This window comes from Scyliorhinus torazame, chromosome 2 (genome assembly GCF_047496885.1).
Source record: "Scyliorhinus torazame isolate Kashiwa2021f chromosome 2, sScyTor2.1, whole genome shotgun sequence".
Taxonomy (NCBI): Eukaryota; Metazoa; Chordata; class Chondrichthyes; order Carcharhiniformes; family Scyliorhinidae; genus Scyliorhinus; species Scyliorhinus torazame.
The window spans coordinates 317,203,450-317,229,173 of record NC_092708.1 but is presented as its reverse complement, the minus strand read 5'-3'; the positions used below and the strand labels follow the sequence as shown (position 1 = coordinate 317,229,173).

The 25,724-nt window shown below is 44.6% G+C and overlaps 1 protein-coding gene across 3 annotated transcripts in view; it reads right to left on the bottom strand.

The window, feature by feature from the left end:
• The window catches only part of LOC140399878 (uncharacterized), a 110,311-nt gene that overhangs the window by 60,589 nt on the left and 23,998 nt on the right, over positions 1–25,724 (bottom strand). Inside the window, exon 3 of one of the 3 annotated variants that reach the window (XR_011937908.1) lies at positions 11,036–11,127. The exons of 1 other annotated variant lie outside the window; for it this stretch is intronic. The gene's annotated coding sequence lies outside the window, so the exon portion shown is untranslated. Of the gene's footprint in view, positions 1–11,035; positions 11,128–21,417; positions 21,527–25,724 lie in introns of those variants that run through there. One more of the 3 variants, XR_011937909.1, reaches the window with a different exon arrangement.

Sequence of the window (25,724 nt, the reverse complement as noted above, 5' to 3'; positions counted from 1 at the left end):
TACCTGTTATTTTTGGTGGGTGGTGAGATAGGTAGTTCAATGGATATTGACACAAGATGTTATTTCATTTTTAAAAAAAATTTAGAGTACCCAATTCATTTTTTCCAATTAAGGCAATTTAGCGTGGCCAATCCACCTATCCTACACATCTTTGGGTTGTGGGGGCGAAACCCACGCAAACACGGGGAGAATGTGCAAACTCCACACGGACAGTGACCCAGAGCCGGGATCAAACCTGGGACCTTGGCGCCGTGAGGCTGCAGGGCTAACCCATTGCGCCACCGTGCTGCCCCAAGATGTTATTTCATAATAACCCACTGAGTTCTTACAAATGGTCCAAAAACATTTTCTTGGAGTGTTTCACTTCACCACCATAGTTTTTCATGTCCAAAAGTTTGAAAGATTAAATCAGAAATGGACAGTTCATGACCTGCCTCTACTGGAATTGTCTTTTACTGCCTGAAATAAGTATTCGATTGAAGGCCTCCATCTCTCCAGAAAGCCTGATCTTATACTTGATGACTTTGCTCAGAAATGATTGAATGAAGAGCTCAAAGCTTTCTCCTTTGCATACACCTCCAAAGCGGAGGTTGCAAAGAGTGGGGGAAAAAATTAAAAGGTGGACAAGAAGCATCCCCATGCTTTTTTTTGTTTTTAACTTGAAATATAAAACTAAAATCTTAATAGATAGGAAGTCAGAGGGAAACTGGAGGGACCTCTTACAATAGCATCCAGCTTTGGCAAAGCTGTGGGTGCAGCTTGGTAGGCAATGATGGGCATAAGGAGCAGAGAATGCAGGGAAGGATTCTGTGGCTCATTCAAGAGGAGAAGGAATAGTGATAGGACAATGGAGGGAGGAAGGAAAATGGGTCATAGGAAGTTGGAGAGGTAGGGCATGAGTGATTAGGGAATGATATAGGAAAGCAGCTGAAAAGAACCACATCCTTTTCTGTATCCTCTATCCCAAATACCACCTGAAGCTGGTGGCTTTCTTCCCTTATCACGTCAGGTTGAGCCTCGTGAAAGGAAAATAAGATTAAGAGGAAATAAAGGGAAGAAAGGAATATCAGCACTGAGAAGATATCATATGCAGGTAAAAGAATGACTATATTCTCTAATGGCCCAATAATGTCGAGGAAGATTGATCAGTAATAGAGATGTTTAAATGAAACAGGCAATCAGGCATGTCAGATGTAGCATACATGTATGTGCAAGACTTAGTGACCTATGATGTTGCCCATTGATAAAATTACAGAAAATTAATGGTGGAGGTTTATGAAATATTAAGCAATGTATCCTTAGGTTCTGACAAAAGAAAATGCTGCATTACTGGGAGGTAGTGGTACATTTGTTGAAATGATTGTTATTAAATGAAAGACCGGCTTGCATTGACAGTGACCATAGGCTTTTCCAAAGAGTTTTACAGGCAATGAAATTAAGAAGTGCAGTTGTCACTGCCACATTGGACTAGAACAGTAGAGCAACTGTTAACCATGGAGCTCCTACAGTGCAGAAGGAGGCCATATGGACCGAGTCTGCACTGACCCTCTGAAAGAGCACCCAACCTAGACCCATCTCCCATCCTATCCCTGTAATCCCACCTAATCTGCACATCTTTGGACACTCAGGGGCAATTTTAGCACGGCCAATCCACCATAACCTACACATCTTTGGCTTCCCAAAACGACTTTCAATGTGACGCCGTTTTAAGACTTGAAAATTAACAAGATCTCCCACACCATCAAAAACCAGTTAGAAAGCAAAATAGAGAGGATTGTGGTATTGTTTATTGACTGGTACTCTAGAGACCCAGGGCAATGCTCTGGGGACCTGCGTTCAATTTGTACATGGTGGATGGTAGAATTTGAATTAAAAGTCTAACGATGGCCATGAAGCCATTATCATAAAAACTCATCTAATTCATTCATGTCCTTTCAAAAATTTTTTTTTTTAAATTCTCCTTTTCCACATTTTTCTCCCAAGTTTACACCCACCAACAATAAATAATAAGCAGTAACGAATACAATGTCAATCCCCATATCAACAACAGCAATCCCATCCTCCCACCAAATCCCCAAACAGCATCCCGCATGTTATAATAATAATCTTCAATGAAGTGACTGTGAAAAGCCCCTACTCGCCACATTCCGGCGCCTGCTCAGGGAGGCCGGTATGGGAATTGAACCCGCGCTGCTGGCCTTGTTCTGCATTACAAGCCAGCCATTTAGCCCACTGTGCTAAACCAGCCCCTACCATTTGTTAGCATAAACAAATAACAAAAAGGAATCAGGAATCACCCATTGTCACCATTAACACATAAAGTCGCCCCCCAATGTTCGATGTTATCCAATTCTCGAAAGTGTATAATGAATAACGCCCATGAATTATAGAACCCCTCCATCCTTCCCCTCAGTTCAAACTTAACATTCTCAAGATTTAAGAATTCCAACAGGTCTCCCCGCCATGCCAGGGCACAGGGTGGAGAGGTTGCTCTCCATCCCAACAGGATCCGCCTTCGGGCGATCAACGAGGCGAAGGCGACAACATCTGCCTCCGCACCCGTTTCCAACCCTGGCTGATCCGTCACCCGAATATGGCCTCCCGAGGGTCCGGGTCCAGTTTCACGTGCACCACTTTATAGATTATCCTAAAAACCTCCTTCCAGTAATCCTCCAGCTTTGGACAGGACCAAAACATATGAACGTGATTCGCAGCACCTCCTCCCCTCAATGTTCACACACACCTTCTACCCCCTCAAAGAGCCGGCTCATCCTCGCCCTTGTGAGGTGTGCTCTACATACCACCTTAAGCTGGATCAGCTCCAACCTCGCGCACGAGGTGGAGGCGTTCACTCTCCGGAACCCCTCCTCCATACCCTCTCCCAACTCTTCTCCCACTTTGCTTTGATCCCTTCCAGTGGTGCTTTCGCCTCTTCCAAAGTAGCTCAGTAAACCGCTGACCCAACCCCCTTCTCCAGTCCCCCCCGTCGTCAGCACCTTCTCCAGCAATGTGGTGGCCGGTTCCCCGGGAAGCTCCTTCTCCTTCCTGGCAAAATGTCGAACCTGCATGTCTGTAAACATTTCCCCCTGCTCCAGCCCATACTTCGCTCCCAGCTCCTTCAATCCTGCAAACCGAACCCCAAGAAACAAATCTTTTAGTGTCTTAATCCCCTTCGCCTCCCATTTCCGAAAATTCCCGTCCCACTTCCCTGGCTCAAATCTGTGGTTCCCGCGAACCGGCATTTCCCTTGACCCTGCCCCCAACCCGAAGTGTTGCCGATACTGCCTCGAAATTCTCAATGAAGCTATTATTACCGGACTCCCTGAGTATTTTCCCGGGGTCATCGGGAGCGGCGCTGTTACTAGCGCCTTCAATCCCGACCCCCTACACAAACTCTCCTCCATTCTGACCCACTGGGAATCAACCCCTCTTACCCAGCTCCGCACCTTCTCCACATTCACTGCCCAGTAATAATACATCAGGTTTGGAAGACTTAAACCCCTGCCTGCCTTCCCTTCTGTAGCAGCACCTTTCTAACTCTGGCCACCTTCCCTCCCCATATGAACAAGGTAATCATTCCATCAATCTCTCTGAAAAATGCCTTTGGCAGGGAAATCGGCAGGCATTGGAAAATAAACAAAAATCGCAGCAACACGTTCATATTAGCCGCCTCTACCCGATCCGCCAGTGACAGAGGGAGACCATCCTCTTTCTTGTCCTTTAAAGGAAGGAACTCTGCCACCCTTGCCTGATCTGGCCTACACGTGACTCCAGATCAGCAGCAATGTGTTTAACTCTTAAATGCCCTCTTAAGCAAGCCATTCAGCTGAAGGGGCAATTAGAGATGGGCAAAAAATGCTGGCCCAGCCAGCAATGTGTACATGAATGAATAAAAACAAACGTATAGCACATTAAAGTTTGTGTTATGGATTAACTAAATCAAAATTTTGAAAATTAATTTTTAAAGTAATTTTTGTAAAAATATTATACTCATGCAAGTTTCAGCCACTCACCGTAGTCCCTTATAACAGAAGGCTCACTGAACCCCTCTTGCCCCCACCACAAAAATTGTAATCAGTCTCTTTCCCCCCCCATACCCAAAGCACCAGCCCTTCTCTTGCCAATCCGCTTGTCACCACAAAACAGCACCACTTCAGAACTTCCTTCACCCCACCAACGCAAACTAGCCCCTCTTCCCAACAACCCCCCCCCGCCCCCCCCACCCCACTCAAGTCAGTCAGCAGCCCCAATCCCTGCAATAATATGGGGCTGTTTGCTGCCACAATGTTATATGATGGCTTTTTTAGATGTCTCAATGAGGCGATCTTAAAATTTGTATGTTTTTTTTTAAATGCCCAATTTATTTTTTCCAATTAAGGGGCAATTTAGCGTGGCCAATCCACCTACCCTGCACATCTTTGGATTGTGGGGGTGAAACCCACGCAAACACGGGGAGAATGTGCAAACTCCACACAGACAGTGACCCAGAGCCGGGATCGAACCTGGGACCTTGGCGCTGTGAGGCAGCAGTACTAACCATTGTGCAGCCCTCTAAATTTGTATATTTAAACATGAAACACTTATTAGTGATCTAACTATTTACAGATCCAAGGTATGGTCATGCATGCTGCTGCTCGATGCAGGTGGACGGCATGTTGGCATAGTGGCTGGCACTGTTGTTTCACAGCTCAGGATCCCAGGTTCGATTGCCAACTTGGGTCACTGTCTGTGTGGAGTCTGCACCTTCTCCCTGTGTCTGCGTGCGTTTCCTTTGTGTGCTCCGGTTTCCTCCCATAAGTACTGAAAGAAGTGCTTGTTCGGTGAATTGGACATTCTGAATTCTCCCACCGTGTACCCGAACAGGCACCGGAATGTGGTGACTAGGGGCTTTTCACGGTAACTTCATTGCAGCGTTAATGAAAGCCTAATTATAACAATAATGATTATTATTACTTAGTAGTTCTCTCGAGATTGTTCTTTCAGAGTATATTACTATGTGACTCCATACATCATGCTGTGGGGAATTCCAATTTACTACTCTTTACAGGGATCAGTGGTATCTGTGAAGAATCACGCTTTCTTATCCTGCTCAAACAGCCTGAAGCATCCTCAGGAGACAAAGTAGAACTTAGATGTACAGAATTCAAACCAAGATATTTGGAAAGGACGGAGATAAAAGATGAACAAAAAAAAGTGTTGCACTTGATTGGCTACAAGGTATATTTTGGATATACTTGGGGAATTGAGAGTCAGAGCAGGTGTTCAGTGATGGTAATGCTACTAACGTCATGGGAAAATAACGCAGTTCTTGTGACAATTATTCTTGCCGAAGATTTGTGGCACGCAAATTACTTGCCACTTAGAAACCCAAGCCTGAATGTTGTCCAGGCCTTTCTGCCTGGTGGACTGCTTCAGTTATGAGGAATTGTGAATGGTACCAAATATTGTGCAACTATCAGCAAACATCTTTATGTCTGCCTTTTGATAGAGGGAAGGTCATTGATGAAGCAACTGAAGATTGTCGGGCCCAGGAGTTCCTCAGTGTATTTCTGTAGCATGTCCTGGGGCAGAGATAATTGGCCTTTACATGTAAAATTCTCAAAAAGTAGTTTTTGAGCCAAACAAAGAGCATTCTATAAGCGTTGAGGTATTGGGAGCATTTTGAACAGCAAGGAAACTTCAGTTAAATGAATACATAGTGGAATATGCAGAACATCATGTTAAAGAGAGTCTACGGAATGTGACTAGCGCATGGCTTATAGCAAAAATCAAAAAAGTGTTGCTGCCTTATGTCTTTTTAAGGAGGCCCAGTCTCTGTAAAAGCAGAACTCTGCCAAGCAGTAACACAGTCTAGTTTTTGGCAGCAACACTACATTTTTAAAATATTGAAGCCGCTGCTCAATAGTGCAGCTGAGCAAAATTGCTATTTCTGAAGTCATGCACCTGGAGGGAGGTTCCTTTTCAACTGAATGAGAGGACATTAACTTTCAAAATGTCAATTTCTTTCATTAGGTTTCTACTGGAGCAGCACCAACAAACAGATTTGTTTTAATAAGAACATCAGAACTAGGAGCAGGAGTAGGAGCAGACCCCTCGAGCCTGCTCTGCCATTCAAAAAGATCATGGCTGATTTTTTTGTCGACTCAAACCCACGACCCCTCGAACCTGCTCACCATAACACTTAATTCCTTTACTGTTCAAAAATCTATCTTTGCCTTAAAAACATTCAATGAGGTAGCCTGAACTGCTTCACTGGGCAGGGAATTCCACAGATTCATAACCCTTTGGGTGAAAAGGTTCCTCCTCAACTCAGTCCTAAATCTGCCCCCCACCTTATTTTGAGGCTATGCCCCCTAGTTCTAGTTTCACCCGCTAGTGGAAACAACCTCCCTGCTTCTATCCTATCTATTCCATTCATAATTTTATATGTTTCTATAATGAGTATAGTCCCAGTCTACTCAGTCTCTGTTCATAAGCCAATCCTCTCAACCTAGTGAATCTCCTCTGCACCCCCTCTAGTGCCAGTACATCTTTTCTCAATTAAGGAGAGACCAAAACTGAACACAGTACTCCAGGTGTGGCCTCACCAGCACCCAAATAGCTGCAACATTAACTCCATTAGGGGCTGGTTCAATTCCCGTACCGGCCTCCCCAAACAGGCGCCGGAATGTGGCGACAAGGGGCTTTTCACAGTAACTTCACTGAAGCCTATTTGTGACAATAACCGATGATTATTATCCCTCTCGCAATCAAGGTCAAAATTCCATTCGCCTTTTTAATTATCTGCTGCACCTGCAAACCAATGTTTTGCGATTCCTGCACAAGGACACCAGGTCCCTCTGCACAGCAGCATGCTGCAATTTTACCATTTAAATAACAATCCATTTTGCTGTTATTCCTACCAAAATGGATGACCTCGCATTTACCAACATTGTTCTCCATCCTTGTCCACTCACTTCAACTATCTAAATCCCTGTGTCCTCTGCACACTTAGTTCTACCACTCAGCTTAGTACCATCTGCGAACTTTGACACATCACACTTGGTCCTCAACTTCAAATCACCAATATAAATTGTTAACAATTGCGGTCCCAACACTGATCCCCGAGGCACACCACTAGCCACTGATCGCCAACCAGAAAAACACCCATTTATCCCAATTCCTTTTTGTTAGTTAACCAATCCTCTATCCATGTTAATACATTACCCGTAATGCCATGCACCTTTATCTTATGCAACAGCCTTTTGTGCGGCATCTTGTCGAATGCCTTCTGGAAATCCAGATACACCATATCTGCCGGTTCCCATTATCCACCGTGCTCATAATGTCCTCAAAGAATTCCAGTAAATTAGTGAAACATGACCAGCCTTTCATGAACCCATGCTGCATCTGGCCAATGGGACAATTTCTATCCAGATGTCTCGCGATTTCTTCCTTGATGATAGATTCAAGCATTTTCCCCACTTTCTCCACTAAGTTAAGCTAACCGGCCTATTGTCTACCTTCTTTTTTTAAACAGTGGCGTCACAACTGCTGTTTTCCAATTTGCCGGGACCGGCAAATTTTGGTAAATTCCCAAGAGCGCATTTGCCATTTCCCCCGCCATCTCTTTTAGTACCATGGGATGCATTCCATCAGGGCCAGGAGACTGGTCTTTAGCCCTTTAGCTTGCCCAACACTACCTCCTTAGTGATAATGAACGTTTCTATGTCCTCACCTGCCATAGCCCCCTTGCCATCAAATATTGGCATGTTATTTGTGTTTTCCACGGTGAAGACCGACACAAAATACCTGTTCAATGCCTTGGCCATTTCCTCATTTCCCATTATTAAATCCCCTTTCTCATCCTCTAAAGGACCAATCTTTACATTAGCTACTCTCTTTCATGTTTTTAAAAAATTAGTAGACACTTTTGCTATCTGTTTTTATATCCTGAGCTAGTTTACTCTCATAATCTAACTTACTTTTCTTCATAGCCTTTTTTGTGGCTTTCTGTTGACAAAGATTTTCTAATCCTCTTGTTTCCCAATAATCTTTGCCAGTTTGTATGCATTTTCTTTCAATTTGATACCCTCCTTTATTTTCTTAGATATCCAGGGCTGATTATCCCTTTTCCTACAGTCCTTCCTTTTCACTGGTATATACTTTTGCTGAGCACTGTGAAAAATCGCTTTAAAAGTCCTCCATGTTCCTCAATTGTCCCACCATAAAATCTTTGCTCCCAGTCCACCTTAGCCAATTCCTCCCTCATCCCATTGTGGTCTCCTTTGTTTCAGCACAAACACTGGCATTGGATTTTACCTTCTCACCCTCTAGCTGTATTTTAAAATTCAACCATACTGTGATTGCACCTTCTGAGAGGATTCCTAAATATGAGACCATTAATTATTCCTGTCTCAATACACAGGACCAGATCCAGGATAGTTTGCTCCCTTGTAGGTTCCATTACATATTGTTCGAGGAAACTATCGTCGACACATTTTATGAACTCCTCAACTCCTTTTATGAACACGTTTTATGAACTCCTTGACTGATCTGGTTTGACCAATCGACATGTAGATTAAAATCCCCCATGATATTTGCCGTACCACTTTTACATGCATCAGTTATTTCTTTGTTTATTGCCCGCCCCACCTTGATATTATTTGGTGACCTATAGATTATGCCCATCAGTGACCTTTCCTCCTTACTATTTCTAATTTCCACCCAAATGGATTCAACCTTTTTCTCCATAGAACATATATCATCTCTCACTACCGCCCTGCTGGTATCCTTAAATATCAGAGCTACTCCACCTCCCTTACTTTCCTGTCTGTCCTTCCGAATAGTCTGATTCCCCTGCAACCATGTCTCTGTAATGACCACTAAATCATACTCATTCGCGATGATTTGTGCCGTCAACTAATTTACATTTTTTCAAATGTTACGGGCATTCAAGTAAAGTGCCCTTATGCTAGTTTTGTACCTTCTTTTTGACAGTTTGATACCTTCTTTTAGAATCCTAAAACTTCCATTAATAACATCGCCGGAGTTCTTATTCCTTTTAACTTTTTTCATAATTTTTCATGTAATTGAACCCACCTCCCCATGTGCTAACCTGCCGCTTTGCTTACCATTATACTTCCCGTAGTTTTACCCTTCCCCTCTCCACTTGCTAGTTTAAAGTTAAAATCAGTGAAACTATACTTTATTCATGAAAAGGGCAGCACAGTAAATCTAAATTGTTGCAGAGGCTTGGAAACTTTTCAACATACCAATCGGAATCCCAAGAACCAAACTGCTCAATGTTACAATAAATTGGAATGTCTTGCATTAATTTTTTTTATAAAAGTACCCAATCTCTCCCCCCCCCCCCCCCCCAATTAAGGGGCAATTTAACATGGCTAATCCACCTACCCCGCACATCTTTGGGTTGTGGGGGTGAGACCCACGCAGACACAGTGAGAATGTGCAAACTCCACATGGACAATGACCTAGGGCTCGGATTGAACATGGGTCCTCGGAGCCGTGAGGCAGTACTAACCACATGTCTTGCATTAATATTACTGAGGACACGCAAAGATCAACCAACTCATTCTTCCCTCCTTGCAAAATGCAGTGTGCTGACGTCCATAATTTATTCCCATAACCAAATTCTTACCTGTTGTAGTTGTTTATTATATCTGGTCTCAGTATTGCTGTTTGTTTACAGGAATGTCACATATCCAAAGCTAATGTATGGCTTCTTCAGGGCTAAAAGTAACCTAGATCTAGAGTAATTACTTGTAAAATGAATGGCCAGCTACATGAAAACAGAATGAACTATTATGCCCATTAAATCTTTTTCAGGGTTTTTCTTGCATAAGCTACCTAGTCTGATCTAGCTTTCTGCTCACCAAAGGTACTTAATATTCCTCTTTCAAACAATCATCTAATTCCCAATTCAGAGTACTTCACAGTCTAAATAAATTCTGAATAGATTTTTCGCAAGCACTTTTTCAGTTTAGATGATCACTTTAAATTTGTAGCTTCCGTTTACAATCTTGCCAATCAGCGCATGCAATTGCTACTTACCTCATTGTAATCTTCATATTTTTGAAAACATCCATCAGACATGAACAGAGTATATAATAAGTAAGTGCAGTTTAGTGTCCTCTCAAACAATTGCCACAATGTGCCATTCGACTAGATCCGTTAACACCTAATTTTGTTTCAGTTTTCAACTCTCTCTGGAGCCCCACAACCTTCGGAGATATCGAATTCTAGCCTCTTGAGCATCCCCGATTTGAATTCCGCTACCGTTGGTGGAAATGCCTATATTTGCATATGCCTCAAGATCTTCATCTGTGACACTCCACCTTTGTTTTACCTCTTTTGGACGCTCTTTAAAACTAGCTTTCTGACCAAACTTTATGATCTGATTTAACATCTCCTTATGAGCTATTCCTGGTGTTGCATTTAATTTCATAATGCTTGTGAAGTGTCTTTCATGTTTTACTCCATTAAAATACAGTTTATATTAAAGGTGTGCTTAATAATGTCATCATTGTGAACTCTATAGGTCATTTAATATTTTGCTGTTGGTAAAGTACCAATTTATCCTTGAAGAGAGGAGTGTCATTTATCATTGAGATTAAATTTGAGGCCCTATCTGCCTCATCATTGGATATAAACGATCCCACGGCACTACTGAGAGAACAAAGAGTTTTCTTGGTGTCCTGGCCAACACTGTCCATCAACCAACACCACATATTGTTGACCCTGTGTTCTTCAATTGACTGTTTCGCTTGTTTACATCACTAATGTGATTGCATTTCAAAAGTACATTATTGCTTGTCTGAAGGACAAAAAAGTGCAAATTTTTGCAAATCTTGACCTAGCTGCAGGCAAAAATTTATCACCTACTTTCTCAGATACTCCCTTTTTTTTTTTTTTTAAAGTCCACTTGAGGCCAGATTGTTCACAATAGACTGAAGTTGATTAGTTGGCTAATGAGTATTTTTAGTACTTTTACCACGGTTTTCCTCACAGACTTATGAGCAACTTAACAGACTTACCTCTGTGCTTCAGGCAGGATCAAAAAGTGTAGACTATTCTCCAGCTTGCAATGGCAGAGGTTATTTTGATGGTAACCTTCTAAAAACAGTACTGAAGATTAAAACAGACAAATATTCAACTTTATCTCCATAGTCATCTGTATCTACATTTGTTAGTTGTGGCTCAGTTTGCAGTACTTTATTCTGAAGAAAAAGGTTGTGGCTTTAAGTCCCATCCCAGGGACTTGAGCACAAAATCATGGTTGATACTCCAGTGTATGACAGAGGGAGTGCTGCAGTGCCAGAGTGAATGAGACAGTGAATGCCTCAATTGGACCTGAAAAATCCCATGTGGCTATGCTGAAGATAATTGTGGGAGTTATCCCCAGTGTAGTTTTGGGTGTAATAAGGAGACGTAAATATTGGCAAAGACAATTCTTTGAAATAGTTCCATATAATCGTTTACATCCATCGGAGAGGGAAGACAATTTATTTAATGTCTCATTCAAAAGAAAAGTGAAAAATAAACAACTGTGTCCCATATCCCCAGGAGTCTGTACTTGGATTCCTGTCCTTTTAATGTCCTGGACTTGGTTTATAGGGCATCATGTTAAAGCTTGAAGATGATACAAAAGTGAAATATAGTAAACACCGAGGATCAGAAGAGGTTTTCAAAGGACTAGATTGACTGATAAAGATGGATGGACACATGATTAATGAAATTTAATGCAGGGAAACACAAATTGCTACATTTTGATAAAAATAATGAGACATAATATGAACTAATCGGTACAATTTTGAAGCAGGTGGAGAGATGCCAGAGCAGTGGATGGGTGGTGCAAGTACACAAACCTTTGACGGTAGCAATGCGAGCTGGAAATACAAAAAAAACTATAGGGATCCTGGATTTTATCAGTACAAGAGAAGAGCACAACACAAACATTTGCTAGATCTTTACAAAATACTGGTTATATTGTGACCTATTCTGGGCACTGTATTTTAGTAAGGAGGTCAAGGCCTCTGAGAGGGTGCAAAGGAGATTTATTAAAAAGGAGTCAGGGATGAGAGACTTCAGTCACGTGTAGAGGCGAGAAAAACTAGGGTTGTTAATCTTGAGAGCAGAGAAGATTTTTTTTAAATACCTACGAATAAAAATATTTTAAAAAAGAATACCTACAGTGCAGGAGGCCCATCTGCGCCGATCCTCTGAAAGAGCACCCTACCTCGGCCCACTTCCCCACCCTATCCCCGTAACTCTGTAACCCCACCCAACCTGCACATCTTTGGACTGTGGGAGGAAACCGGAGCACCCAGAGGGAACCCACACAGACACGGGAAGTGCATACTCCACAAATTCACCGAATCCGGATTTGAACCCAGGTCCCTGGTGCTGAGGCAGCAGCGCTGACCATTGTGCCAACGTGAGCCCCTGATAGCGGCAAAATAATGCACGGAATAAGAAAAAAACTGTATCCAGTGGCAAAAGTGTCAGTAACCAGGGGGCACAAATTTAAGTTAACTGGCAAAAGAATCAGAGGTCCCAAAAAAAAATTCAGCAGCATGTTGCTATGATCAGGAATGCACTGCCAGAATGGGTGGTGGAAGCAGATTCAACGGTACCATCCAAAAAAGGGAATTGGATAAATACTTGGGAAAATGTTGCAGGGCGATGGCAAACGTGTGGGGAATAGAAGTAATAGAACAGCTTCTTTGAAAGAGCCAGAACAGGCACAATGGCCAAATAGCCTGCTTCTGGGCTGCTTTATTCGATGGTTCTAAGTTTTCTTTTATTGACAACTGTTCAGGGTTGATTTTGCAATGGCAGTGTGCTTTTACATCAAGCAAGGTCCCAGAAACAACTCCGAAGATTTATCTGGAAGAGGGGAGGGCAAGAGGGACATTATTGAAAAATATTTTCAACTATTTGAAATGTGTATTGTCGAGAATTGTAGGGATTGTAGAGAAGACAGGGCGGGAGTGTTACTGCTCTCACTTAGATTTGAAACCAGACAAAATTAATGAGAAAAAACCATCTCCCTTTCTCATATCTCCAAGAGGAGTATCCACAGCACAAAATTACCAGTCTGAGGCCAATTAGATGGTTAGTTTTAAAAAGTGGAAACCTTCAATGCTGTTGCAAAAGCTGCCTTTTCAGAACGGTTTCTTGATGCAGGGTCTGTGTTTATATTCTGAGACTGGTTTAAGATGTTAGGTTAACTTAAACTGCACTTGAATTGTAAAAGCCAGAATTAAGATTTCAAATCATCTCAAAAGACAGGTGGTCCTAGTTAATTTGTGAGGGAGAAAAAAGAAAATTCAGCAAAAAGGCATTCAAGACAAAACAAAGGCTCGCTTGATCATATGAATTTTTCTTGAAACTTCAGGTGTTCAAAAGGGAGGGACCCAAGTGAAACATAGGAAAAAGAACTGAGGAATTAGTCCCTTCAGCCTGTTCCATCATTCAGTGCAATCATAGACGACCTGTAACCTAGCTTAATGTACCCGTCTTTACACCATATCCCTTAATGCCTCTGATTAAGAAAAATCTAAATCTTAGATTTAAAATGAACTGATCTAGCATCAATTTCAGTTTGCAGAAGACACTGCAAATTTCTTCTTCCCTCTCCCAATTTCACTCTCAATGATCAGGCACTAATTTTTTGATGACGTGCATGCCCTCAACTCTCCAACCAGCAATAATATATGAAATAATATTTCACTCCCACAACCCAAAGATGTGCAGGATAGGTGGATTGGCCACGCTAAATTGCCCCTTAATTGGAAAAAATGAATTGGGTACTCTAAATTTATAAAAAGAAGAAAAAAAAATTTTGAGGGAAAAGAACCCTCGCGAAATCTTGATTCGCAATTTAAACGTTGGGGAGTCCAGGTATCATTCTGGTAAATGCAATCCCTCCAATACCTTCCTAAAAAGTTTGGTACCCAGAATTACTAACAGTAGTCCAAAGGTGTGGTCTAACGAGAGCTTTGTACGGTGTACCTTCCTGTGCAGGGGAATAAAACAATGTCCATTTTGGTCACCATCTCCAATGGTGTGCAATTATTTAGTGTCTTTAATGCAGTAAAGCATGTATCAAGACTAACAGAAACATACTGTCGATCTCAGCACTTAAGTTGACCCAGTATATAAGATCACACCATTTTGTCGGTGCCAAAAATGCACGTTTAGGCATATTCTTGGCAATCAAGTTGACCCCCCCATATTTCAAAGAACAAAGGACAAAGAAATGTACAGCACAGGAACAGGCCCTTCGGCCCTCCAAGCCCGTGCCGACCATACTGCCCGACTAAACTACAATCTTCTACACTTCCTGGGTCCGTATCCTTCTATTCCCATCCTATTCATATATTTGTCAAGATGCCCCTTAAATGTCCCTATCGTCCCTGCTTCCACTACCTCCTCCGGTAGTGAGTTCCAGGCACCCACTACCCTCTGCGTAAAAAACTTGCCTCGTACATCTACTCTAAACCTTGCCCCTCTCACCTTAAACCTATGCCCCCTAGTAATTGACCCCTCTACCCTGGGGAAAAGCCTCTGACTATCCACTCTGTCTATGCCCCTCATAATTTTGTATACCTCTATCAGGTCGCCCCTCAACCTCCTTCGTTCCAGTGAGAACAAACCGAGTTTATTCAATCGCTCCTCATAGCTTATGCCCTCCATACCAGGCAACATTCTGGTAAATCTCTTCTGCACCCTCTCTAAAGCCTCCACATCCTTCTGGTAGTGTGGCGACCAGAATTGAACACTATACTCCAAGTGTGGCCTAACTAAGGTTCTATACAGCTGCAACATGACTTGCCAATTCTTATACTCAATGCCCCGGCCAATGAAGGCAAGCATGCCGTATGCCTTCTTGACTACCTTCTCCACCTGTGTTGCCCCTTTCAATGACCTGTGGACCTGTACTCCTAGATCTCTTTGACTTTCAATACTCTTGAGGGTTCTACCATTCACTGTATATTCTCTACCTGCATTAGCCCTTCCAAAATGCATTACCTCACATTTGTCCGGATTAAACTCCATCTGCCATCTCTCCGCCCAAGTCTCCAAACAATCTAAATCCTGCTGTATCCTCAGACAGTCCTCATCGCTATCTGCAATTCCACCAACCTTTGTGTCGTCTGTAAACTTACTAATCAGACCAGTTACATTTTCCTCCAAATCATTTATATATACTACAAAGAGCAAAGGTCCCAGCACTGATCCCTGTGGAACACCACTGGTCACAGCCCTCCAATTAGAAAAGCATCCCTCCATTGCTACCCTCTGCCTTCTATGGCCTAGCCAGTTCTGTATCCACCTTGCCAGTTCACCCCTGATCCCGTGTGACTTCACCTTTTGTACTAGTCTACCATGAGGGACCTTGTCAAAGGCCTTACTGAAGTCCATATAGACAACATCTACTGCCCTACCTGCATCAATCATCTTAGTGACCTCCTCGAAAAACTCTATCAAGTTAGTGAGACACGACCTCCCCTTCACAAAACCGTGCTGCCTCTCACTAATACGTCCATTTGCTTCCAAATGGGAGTAGATCCTGTCTCGAAGAATTCTCTCCAGTAATTTCCCTACCACTGAAGTAAGGCTCACCGGCCTGTAGTTCCCGGGATTATCCTTGCTACCCTTCTTAAACAGAGGAACAACATTGGCTATTCTCCAGTCCTCCGGGACATCCCCTGAATTTCAGCTCTGAGAAATACACAGGAATTGGGAGTAATGTATTAGCAAGGATAGAGGATTGGTTAATGGTCAGGAAGCAGACAAATGGGGCATTTCCAAATTGGTGGTTGTGACTAATGGAGTGCCACAAGGATCAGTACTGGGGTTTCAGCTATTTGCAAACTATAGCAGCACGGTAGCATTGTGGATAGCACAATTGCTTCACAGCTCCAGGGTCCCAGGTTCGATTCCGGCTTGGGTGACTGTGCGGAGTCTGCACATCCTCCCCGTGTGTGCGTGGGTTTCCTCCGGGTGCTCCAGTTTCCTCCCACAGTTCAAAGATGTGCAGGTTAGGTGGATTGGCCATGATAAATTGCCCTTAGTGTCCAAAATTGCCCTTAGTGTTGGGTGGGGTTACTGGGTTATGGGGATAGGGTGGAGCTGTTAACCTTGGGTAGGGTGCTCTTTCCGAGAGCCAGTGCAGACTCGATGGGCCGAATGGCCTCCTTCTGCACTGTAAATTCTATGATAAGTCTATGATATATAAATGATTTGCTGAAGAGACAAAGTAATTATTTGCGTTTTAAAAATTATTTCATGGGATGTGGGAATCGTTGCAAGGACACAAAAAAGCTGCAGAGATAAATTGAGGTGAAGTTGAGGAAATTGAGGGCAGCACGGTAGCATTGTGGATAGCACAATTGCTTCACAGCTCCAGGGTCCCAGGTTCGATTCCGGCTTGGGTCACTGTATGTGCGGAGTCTGCACATCCTCCCCGTGTGTGCGTGGGTTTCCTCCGGGTGCTCCGGTTTCCTCCCACAGTCCAAAGGTGTGCAGGTTAGGTGGATTGACTATGATAAATTGCCCTTAGTGTCCAAAATTGCCCTTAGTGTTGGGTGGGGTTACTGGGTTATGGGGATAGGGTGGAGGTGTCGACCTTGGGTGGGGTGCTCTTTCCAAGAGCCGGTGCAGACTCGATGGGCCGAATGGCCTCCTTCTGCACTGTAAATTCTATGATCTATGAAGTGAGTGGGCAACAGGCAGCAGATGGAGTACAATGTGGGAAAGTGGAAAGCTCTGGGCCCAAGAATGAAAAGGCGAAATAGTTTTATTTTAAAAAGCACAAAAATTTTAAAGTAAGGTCACACTTTGGGTAGCTCCTGCTTGAGCTTTTAGTTTATGGCCCTTTATACCCAGTTTTCTGGGGATAACTTTGGATGATTAGGTGTTGAGAAGTGTGAAGAAGTAGGATGTCGAAGTTGAATAAGGGGAAGAAGGGAGTGACCGAAAGTCTGCCGGTGAGTTTGGTTGTGAGTGCAGCAGGAGGAAAGATGGTGGGTGCAAGCTTGCTGAGTGGGGTCGCGTCCATTACGGTGGATAAGCTGGCCAAAGTGATGGTGGAGGAGTATGAGCGGCTGTTCTTGAAGCATTTTGATATGCATCGGAAAGAGATGATGGCCTCGCTTACGGAGTGGGTGGGTGAGACTCTTCCCCCGGTAAAGGAGACGTTGGCTAAGGCGTTGATGGAGCTGCAGGAGCAAGAAGAGGTGTTGAAGGGGATGAAGGAGGTACTGTTGCAGCACAGCGACCAGTTCACCTTGATGGGTGAGGAGCTGCGGAAAGTGGCGGAGAACAATAAAGGGCTGAGAGCCAAAGTGGAGAACAGGTTGCAACCTGGAGAACAGGTTACAAAGGCAGAATCATGGGACTGCATGAGGGGCTTGAGGGCCAGAGGACTTTGTGCAGATAGTCGCCAAGTTGATGGGGCAGGAGGAGGACCCCTCCCACTGCGAGGTGGACTGGGCCCACCGGTCACTCCAGCCGAAGACGAATGAGCCGAGGGCTGTGTTAGCTTGCTTCCACAGTTAACAGGTGAAGGAGAAGGTGGAGATGGGTGAAGCTGAATCGAGAGGCAAGGTGGGAAGGCGTTTGTATTCGGATATACCAGGATCTCATGGTGGAGCTGGCAAGAAGGCAGGCAGTCTTTGGCTGGGAGAAGGCGGCTTTGTATAAAAGCAACGTGAGTTTTGGGGTGGTCTACCCGATGGAGATGAGTGCGACTCGCAATTCTAAGGAGCGGAAGTGGTTGGGGGGTTTCTGGGAAGGGGGGACAAGGAGCGGTAGGGACTGACGTGACTAGGGGTAGGGCTGAGTCACGCCTGCTGGGCGAGCCAGGAATAGCGGTTATGCTCGCTAGATGGGGGGGGGGGGGGGGGTGAGAGGCCCCCAGTCAGGGTGGTGACGTGGAACGTGCGAGACTAGGGGGACAGGTGAAGCAAGCAAGGGTTTTCTCGCATTTGAAGAGCTTGAAAGCCGATGCGGTACTGTTGCAAGAGACCCATTTGAGGGTGAAGGAGCAGGTGAGACTTCGGAAGGGCTGAGTGAGTCAGGTGTTCTCCCGGGCGAAGGTGTTGGCCCCGGTTTATGAAAGAGATGGGAGGTGGAAGTGTTTACACTCGCGGGATAAGGAGCATGTTTTTTTTTGCCAGAACACTGTATTCGAGATTGGCCGGTCAGGTGCAGGTGGTGAAGATGAATATTTTGCTGCAGTTTTTATTTTTATTTCAGTGCCTATCGGTCTTTTTGCCGAAGTCGTTCTTTAAGGGGGTGGATAGGCTGGTTTACTCATTTGTTTGGGCAAGTAAGGTGGCTAGGATTAGAAAGTCAGTACTTCAGAGAGGGCGGCAGTCGTGGGGCGGGACGTTGGACCTTCCAAATTACTTGTACTATTACTGGCAGGATTGACACCCCGAATATGACACCCCGAATAGGCTCGAATTCCACAAATGCGCGACAAATGCGGAAAAGGTGCAGGCTCGGAGTAGGGAGACAGAGGCTTTGTGGGTGAGGATGGAGGCAGGTTCTTGTAGGGGGTTGGGGGCTCTTGCAATGGCGGCACTCCCATTTACCCCAGGTAGGTATTCGGAGAGTCCTGTGGTGGTTGTCACACTGAAAATATTGAGGCAATTTCGACAGCACTTTATGTTAGGGGTTGGGTGGAGGTTGATGCCGATCCGAGAGGACCATGGGTTTGAGCCTGGGAAGATGGATGCAAGGTTTCGGAGATGGGAGGAAAGAGGGGTGATGGAGATGAAGGACTTGTTTTTGGAAGAGCGGTTCGCAAGTTTGAGGGAGGTTTTAGGTACATGCAGGTGCAGGACTTTGTGAAATAGGTCTTTCTAACTTTCCCAGTAGCACCTTCCTCCTCATTGCTGGAGGTGTTGTTGTCGGTGATGGGATCAGAGTCATTTTGGCGATTTTGGGGAGGATTTTGGCGGAAGATAAGGTGTCTCGGGGGTGGATTAAGGTCAAGTGGGAGGAGCAGCTGGGGATGGCACTAGAGGGGGGATTGTGGTGGGAGGTGCTGCGGAGGGTGAATGCCTCAACCTCGTGTGCGAGGTTGGGGCTGATGCAGCTAAAGGTGGTGCACAGGATATACCTGCCTAAGTTGAGGATGAGCCAGCTGTTTGGGTAGGGTGGTAGAGGATATCTGTGAATGGTGTGGGAGGGGCCCAGCTAATCATGTACCTGTGTTCTGGCATTCCCGAAGTTGGAGAACATTTAGAGGTTGTTTTTCAGCACCATGTCGGTGATCATGCATGTGGAATTCGAGCCTATTCGGGGTGTCATATTCGGGGTGTCAATCCTGCCAGAATTGCAGACGGGAGTGGGGGCAGGTACTTTAGCCTTCGCCTCACTGATCGCTTGCAGGCAGGTTTTGTTGGGGAGGGAGGTCAGCTTCTCCACCTCGGTGTAGCTGGTAGATCTAATGAAGTTCCTGCATTTAGAGGAGGTGAAATTTGCCCGAAAGAGGGGTGAATGAGGGGGTTCTACAAGAGGTGGGATTGTTTATTCTGCATTTTGGAGAACTAGTTACCGTCAACTGAGGAGGGGGGTGTGATGTAATGTTTCTTAAATGTTAAAATGTTAAAAATGTGAACAAAAATATTTAAAAAAAACAACTTCTAAATGTTGAAATTCAGACAAACTTGGGCATACTTATACAAGGAACACAAAGTTAGCATGCAGGTACAGGCAATTAAGAAAGCAAGTGCATTGGCCTTCGTTGCAAGGGAATTGGAATATTTCGTGTGAGCACATGGTCTGCAGTTTCAGTGTTAATATTTAAAGAAAAGAGAGGCAGTGCAGCAAAGGTTCACTTGATTCATCCCAGGGGATGAGGGCTGTCATACGACGAGAGGCTGTATAAACGGGTTCCATATTTTCTGAAGTTTAGAAGAATGAGAGAGGTGGTCTCTTGGAAACATTCAAAATTAAGGGCCTCGATAGGATTGATAAGATAGGTTGTTTTCCCTGGCAGGAAAATTGAGAACAAGCGGCTGATCATTTAGGGCCAAGATGAGGAGAAATTTCTTCTCTCAAAAGGGTTGTGAATCTCTGGAATGCTCTACCCCAGAAGGTTGTGGATAGACCATCCTTGAGTATATGCAAGGTTGAGAGAGGCAGATCTTTGGTCTCTCGGGAAATAAAGAGATATGGGGAATGTGTGGGAAAGTGGAGAGATCTTCTATGTTCATATTGAACGGCGGAGCAGGCCCGATGGACCGTGCTTGTGGCAACACGAGCCCAACTGAGTGTTTCAGCAGCTGACAAGCTCAGGCAAAGGTGGAGGACTGGTGATCTCATGTAGGTGGTATCTGCGCAGAAGAGAATATGGATGCAACCTAAACTTGGAATCAAATGACACAGAGATGACTAACAGTATAGTTCAGTCTGAGCAAGTGACAAGGGGGGGCAATGGATTTCTTGGTGGGGATAATCACCCAAGGCAATGCATTGGCCTTCCTAATATTTAACCGGAGGAAATTATAGATATAGGACTGGAAGCCAGAAAATTAGTCTCACACAGAGGCTGGAAAAGAAAAAAAAAGGGTAAGGAGTTGCAGCAAGTATGGTCAATATGCATGCAAAACCTGTTTTTTAAGATTGTGAGAGTGAAGATTATTGCATAAGTGTGAGAATGGGTTCAGGTCACACTCCAATAGTCTTGAGCACAAAACTCTAGGCCAAGGTCAACAAGTTTTAAACCTGAAGAGCCTTATTTAATAAAACTATTGGGAGCTGCAAAGAACATTTGGCATTTCAAAATCAAATATTTGTCAAATTGCCAAGCATCTCTGCTAGCGTGTACAATTTGCATATACAACTAATGGAATACGTGTATTGAATTTGTGTCGTGGAAAAATCTAAAATAAATTAGGCCGAACTCAATTATACTTTGTTTTACTGCAATTGTTAGTCACCTTTACAACAAATTTTAACTTGAATGTAAAATTAAGACATTTATGCTATTGATTCTGGTGATAAAAAATAATTTCTAACAACATATTCAGAATAATTGACAATAATGGTTGTAACCTTAAAACTCATTCTTTGAATAAAAGAATTTATCTATCACCATGGGGTAGCTATACAATTCAGTTTATTTAGAGTACAATGATTGTGTTAAAATAATCACTTGAAACTGGAAAAATTTACAGCACATTGATTTATCATTTATCCCCACAATAAAAACCACAGCTCTTACATGTTTTTGACTGGAATTAAAAAAATAGATATTTTTCACGTTCATGTGATCCAACTGAGAAATGTTGGGAGTTGCGAATGAGGTTATAAAGATCCTCAGGTTGCAGACCCCAAGGTCAACACTCTGTGGCACTGCCCCCAGGACTGCACTATGACTAAGAAGACATACCCCAAGGCCTCAATGTCCCTCACAAATAGATGCAAAAGATCCCACAACACTGTTCAAAGAGCAAAGTTCTCCCTCGTGTCCTGCTCAATATTTATTCTTCAATCGAGATCACTATAAAAAAAAAATCACATTGCTGTGCACAAATTGACTGGTGCATTTCTTACATTATAACACTGACAAACTTCACAAGTACTTAATCGGCCGTAATACACCTGAGGCTATTCTAAGTTCTTGATGAACATAGAACATAGAACAATACAGCGCAGTAATGCTGCATACATGTGAGGCCTCTATCGCTGATCGGACGAGATGGAAGATAAATGTGAGCCAAGGACAGATCCTCAGGGAGGCAATAAATAAAGTCACAACAGGAGATTCTCTGGCTATGACGTATAGACAAGACTGAAACCATATGAGGGTGTTCCTACTTGGCTGGACAACAAAGAAATACTATAATACAAAAGCCGGGAAGTTATGCTGGAGGTATATAAAACACTAATTAGATCACAACACGAGTACTATGTGCAGTTCTGGTTACCTCATTACAGAAAGGATGTAATTACACTAGAGGGGGTACAGAAGAGATTTACAAGGAGGTTGTCAGATTTGGAAAATTGCAGCTACAAGGAATGATTGAATAGGTTGAGGTTGCTTTCGTTGCAACAAAGGACGCTGAAGGGAAATTTGATTGGTGTGTACAAAGTAATGAAGGACCTGGATAGAAAGGATTTATAGCCCTTGTGACGAGAGAGCGTAGATTAAAGTGATTGGTAGAAAGCATAAGAGGGGATATGAGGATTTGCTTTTCTACTCAGAGGGTGGTATGGATTTGGAACTCGCTGCTTGAAGGGGAATGGAGAAAGAAACCCTCAACTCATTGAAAAGGTGCCCGTGAGAGACCTCGGGCGAGTGCCATTCAGCATTGGGCCCCACAAATGGAGTCCAGACGGAACAGCATTTGTCAGGGTCTCCCAGGGGACTGGAGGCCCCCAGCACCATACCCTTTAGGCAGGATGGCATGCAGGCACTGCTGGTGCCACCTGGGCATTGTGGCAGTGCCAGCCTGCCACCTTGGCAGTGCCAACTAGGTGCCAGCTTGGCACTGCCAAGGTGACTGGGTGGCACTGCCAGCTAGCATGGGTGCAGCTAGGATGCCATGTTGGCACTGCGACGGTTCCAAGCTGGCATGTGCGTGATCACGCAGGGGGTGCCTATCATGGTTGTTAGAGGGATGCGGGGTTGGCCGGATACCCTACCATAAGTGCGTCCAGGCTAAGGGGGAGGTGGGGGATCGTTTCGGGGGGGGGGGGTCTCCCAATAAAAAAAAAATTTTATAAGGGGCAGCACGGTAACACAAGTGGATAGCACTGTGGCTTCAAAGCGCCAGGATCCCAGGTTCGATTCCCCACTGGGTCACTGTCTGTGCGAAGTCTGCACGTTCTCCCCGTGTCTGCTTGGGTTTCCTCCGGGTGCTCTGGTTTTCTCCCACAGTCCAAAGACATGCAGGTTAGGTGGATTAGCCATGATAAATTGCCCTTAGTGTCCAAAAAGGTTAGGAGGGGTTATTGGGTTACGGGGATAGGATGGAAGTGAGGGCTTAAGTGGGTCGGTGCAGACTCGATGGGTCGAATGGCCTCCTTCTGCACTGTATGTTCTATGTCGTGCATCTGAACTCTTGTAACTTCCAGGTCTTCAGACAAAGTGCTGAGAAACAGTATTAGGCTAAGGGTGGGGGCGGCCTGGCACAGACACAATTGGCAGAGTGGCTGCCTTCTGTGCCGTGCATTTTTCTTAATAACTGAAAAGGAGGAAAGTGCAAGGATATAGAGAGGGGGCAGGGAGTGGTATTATGTGAATTATTCCTTAGGAAACCCAGCATGGGCATTATGGGCTAAATAGTCTCCTACATTGTAACACAAGGGTTCCAAAAAGCATAGAAGCACGATGCAAATAACTGAGCTGAAGGCTGTAAATATGTCGAGAAGGATACGTAGGGAAAGTACACCACGGTCAAATCAGAGGATATCATTTCAGTATTTGGTTAGAGCTGCTACAGTGCTATGACAGGTGTGGAAACATGTTTGGAGGGTTCAAAGATGGGGTTGAGGGATAGATGGACATGGATTTGGGAAGTAATGTGTTCAGTGATGCCGAAATAGGGAGGTTATTTAAAAAAATTAATTTAGAGTACCCAAATCTCTCCCCCCCCCCCCCAAATAAGGGGCAATTTAGCATGGCATACCACGCACATCTTTGGGTTGTGGGGGTGAGACCTACGCAGACACAGGGAGAATGGACAGTGACCAGGGACCTGGATCAAACCCGGGTCCTCGGCGCCATAGGCAGCACGGCTAACCACTGCACCACCCAGAAAGGGAGGTTGTTGTTGGGGCAATAGCTTGAAAAGACTGAAGATAGAAGAGTAGGTTATTTGGTTAGGGAGTAATGATAAATTTGAAAGGGAAGGGGCCAATATTGAGACAAGGGAACCATTTACTTGTTAGTGAACACAGAAATCAAGAAAGGAATATGGGAGATCAGCAGTTTGAGAATAAGGCCAGGGAGGTGGGTTTCATGGACATGGATATGATGACTTATGGGGAGATGAGCAATAAAAAAACCATCTCAGGTTTACAGCAGGAGAAAATTTGGGTGAAAATGTTAGCTTGATGGGTAAGGCAGGCAGGGGAAGATATGTAGCAGTGGTAACTTAATAGTGATCTCAATTCTAGTTATTCATTTTTTAAAAAAAAATGTTTTATTGAAATTTTTTTCCCCAAACAACAATTTTTCCCCTCTTACAAAGCAAACGCAACAATAACAATACAGAAATTTTTAACAATACACAAGTAACAAAACCCCTTTATCTTTGACCTAAACTAAACTAACCCCCCCCCCCCCCCCCCCCCGGGTTGCTGCTGCTGGTCATCTGTCTTCCCTCTAACGTTCCCCTAGGTAGTCGAGAAATGGCTGCCACCGCCTGGTGAACCCTTGAGCCGATCCTCTCAGGGCAAACTTTATCTGCTCCAGTTTAATGAACCCCGCCATATCATTTACCCAGGCCTCCAGTCCGGGGGTTTTGCCTCCTTCCACATGAGTAGGATCCTGCGCCGGGCTACTAGGGACGCAAAGGCCACAACGTCGGCCTCTTTCGCCTCCTGCACTCCCGGCTCTTCCGCAACTCCAAATAGAGCTAACCCCCAGCCTGGTTTGACCCGGGCCTTCACCACCTGCGAAATCACTCCTGTCACTCCCTTCCAATACCCTTCCAGTGCCGGGCACGCCCAAAACATATGTGCGTGGTTTGCCGGGCTCCCGCCACACCTCCCACATTTGTCCTCCACTCCAAAGACCCTGTTCAATCTTGCTCCCGTTATGTGTGCTCTATGTAGCACCTTAAATTGAATCAGGCTAAGCCTGGCGCATGAGGAAGAGGAATTTACCCTGCTTCGGGCATCAGCCCACATACCCTCCTCTATCTCCTCCCCTAGTTCTTCTTCCCACTTTCCTTTTAGTTCGCCCACCGACTCCTCCCCCTCTTCCCTCATCTCTCGGTAAATCTCTGACACCTTGCCCTCTCCGACCCACACCCCTGAAAGCACCCTGTCCTGTATCCCCTGTGTCGGGAGCAACGGAAATTCCCTCACCTGTTGTCTAGTAAACGCCCTCACCTGCATATATCTCAAGAAATTTCCCCGGGGCAACTTATACTTTTCCTCCAATGCTCCCAAGCTCGCAAAAGTCCCATCTATAAATAAATCTCCCACCCTCCTAATTCCCAACTGGTACCAGCTCTGAAATCCTCCATCCATTCTTCCTGGGGCGAACCTATGGTTGTTCCTGATTGGGGACCCCACCAGGGCTCCCCGCAACCCTCTCTGTCGCCTCCACTGTCCCCAGATATTCAATGTTGCCGCCACCACCGGGTTCGTGGTAAACTTTTTAGGTGAGATAGGTAGCGGCGCAGTCACCAGCGCCTCTAAACTCGTCCCTTTACAGGACTTTCTCTCCAGTCTTTTCCACGCCGCTCCCTCACCCTCCATCATCCATTTACGTATCATTGCCACATTGGCGGCCCAATAGTAATCGCCCAAGTTCGGTAGTGCCAATCCTCCTCTGTCCCTACTACGCTGAAGGAACCCCCTCCTTACTCTCGGAACTTTCCCTGCCCACACGAAGCTCGTGATGCTCCTGTCTATTTTATTAAAAAAGGTCTTGGTGATTAGTATAGGGAGACATTGAAATACAAATAAGAACCTCGGGAGGACCATCATCTTAATTGCTTGCACCCTGCCCGCCAGCGATAGAG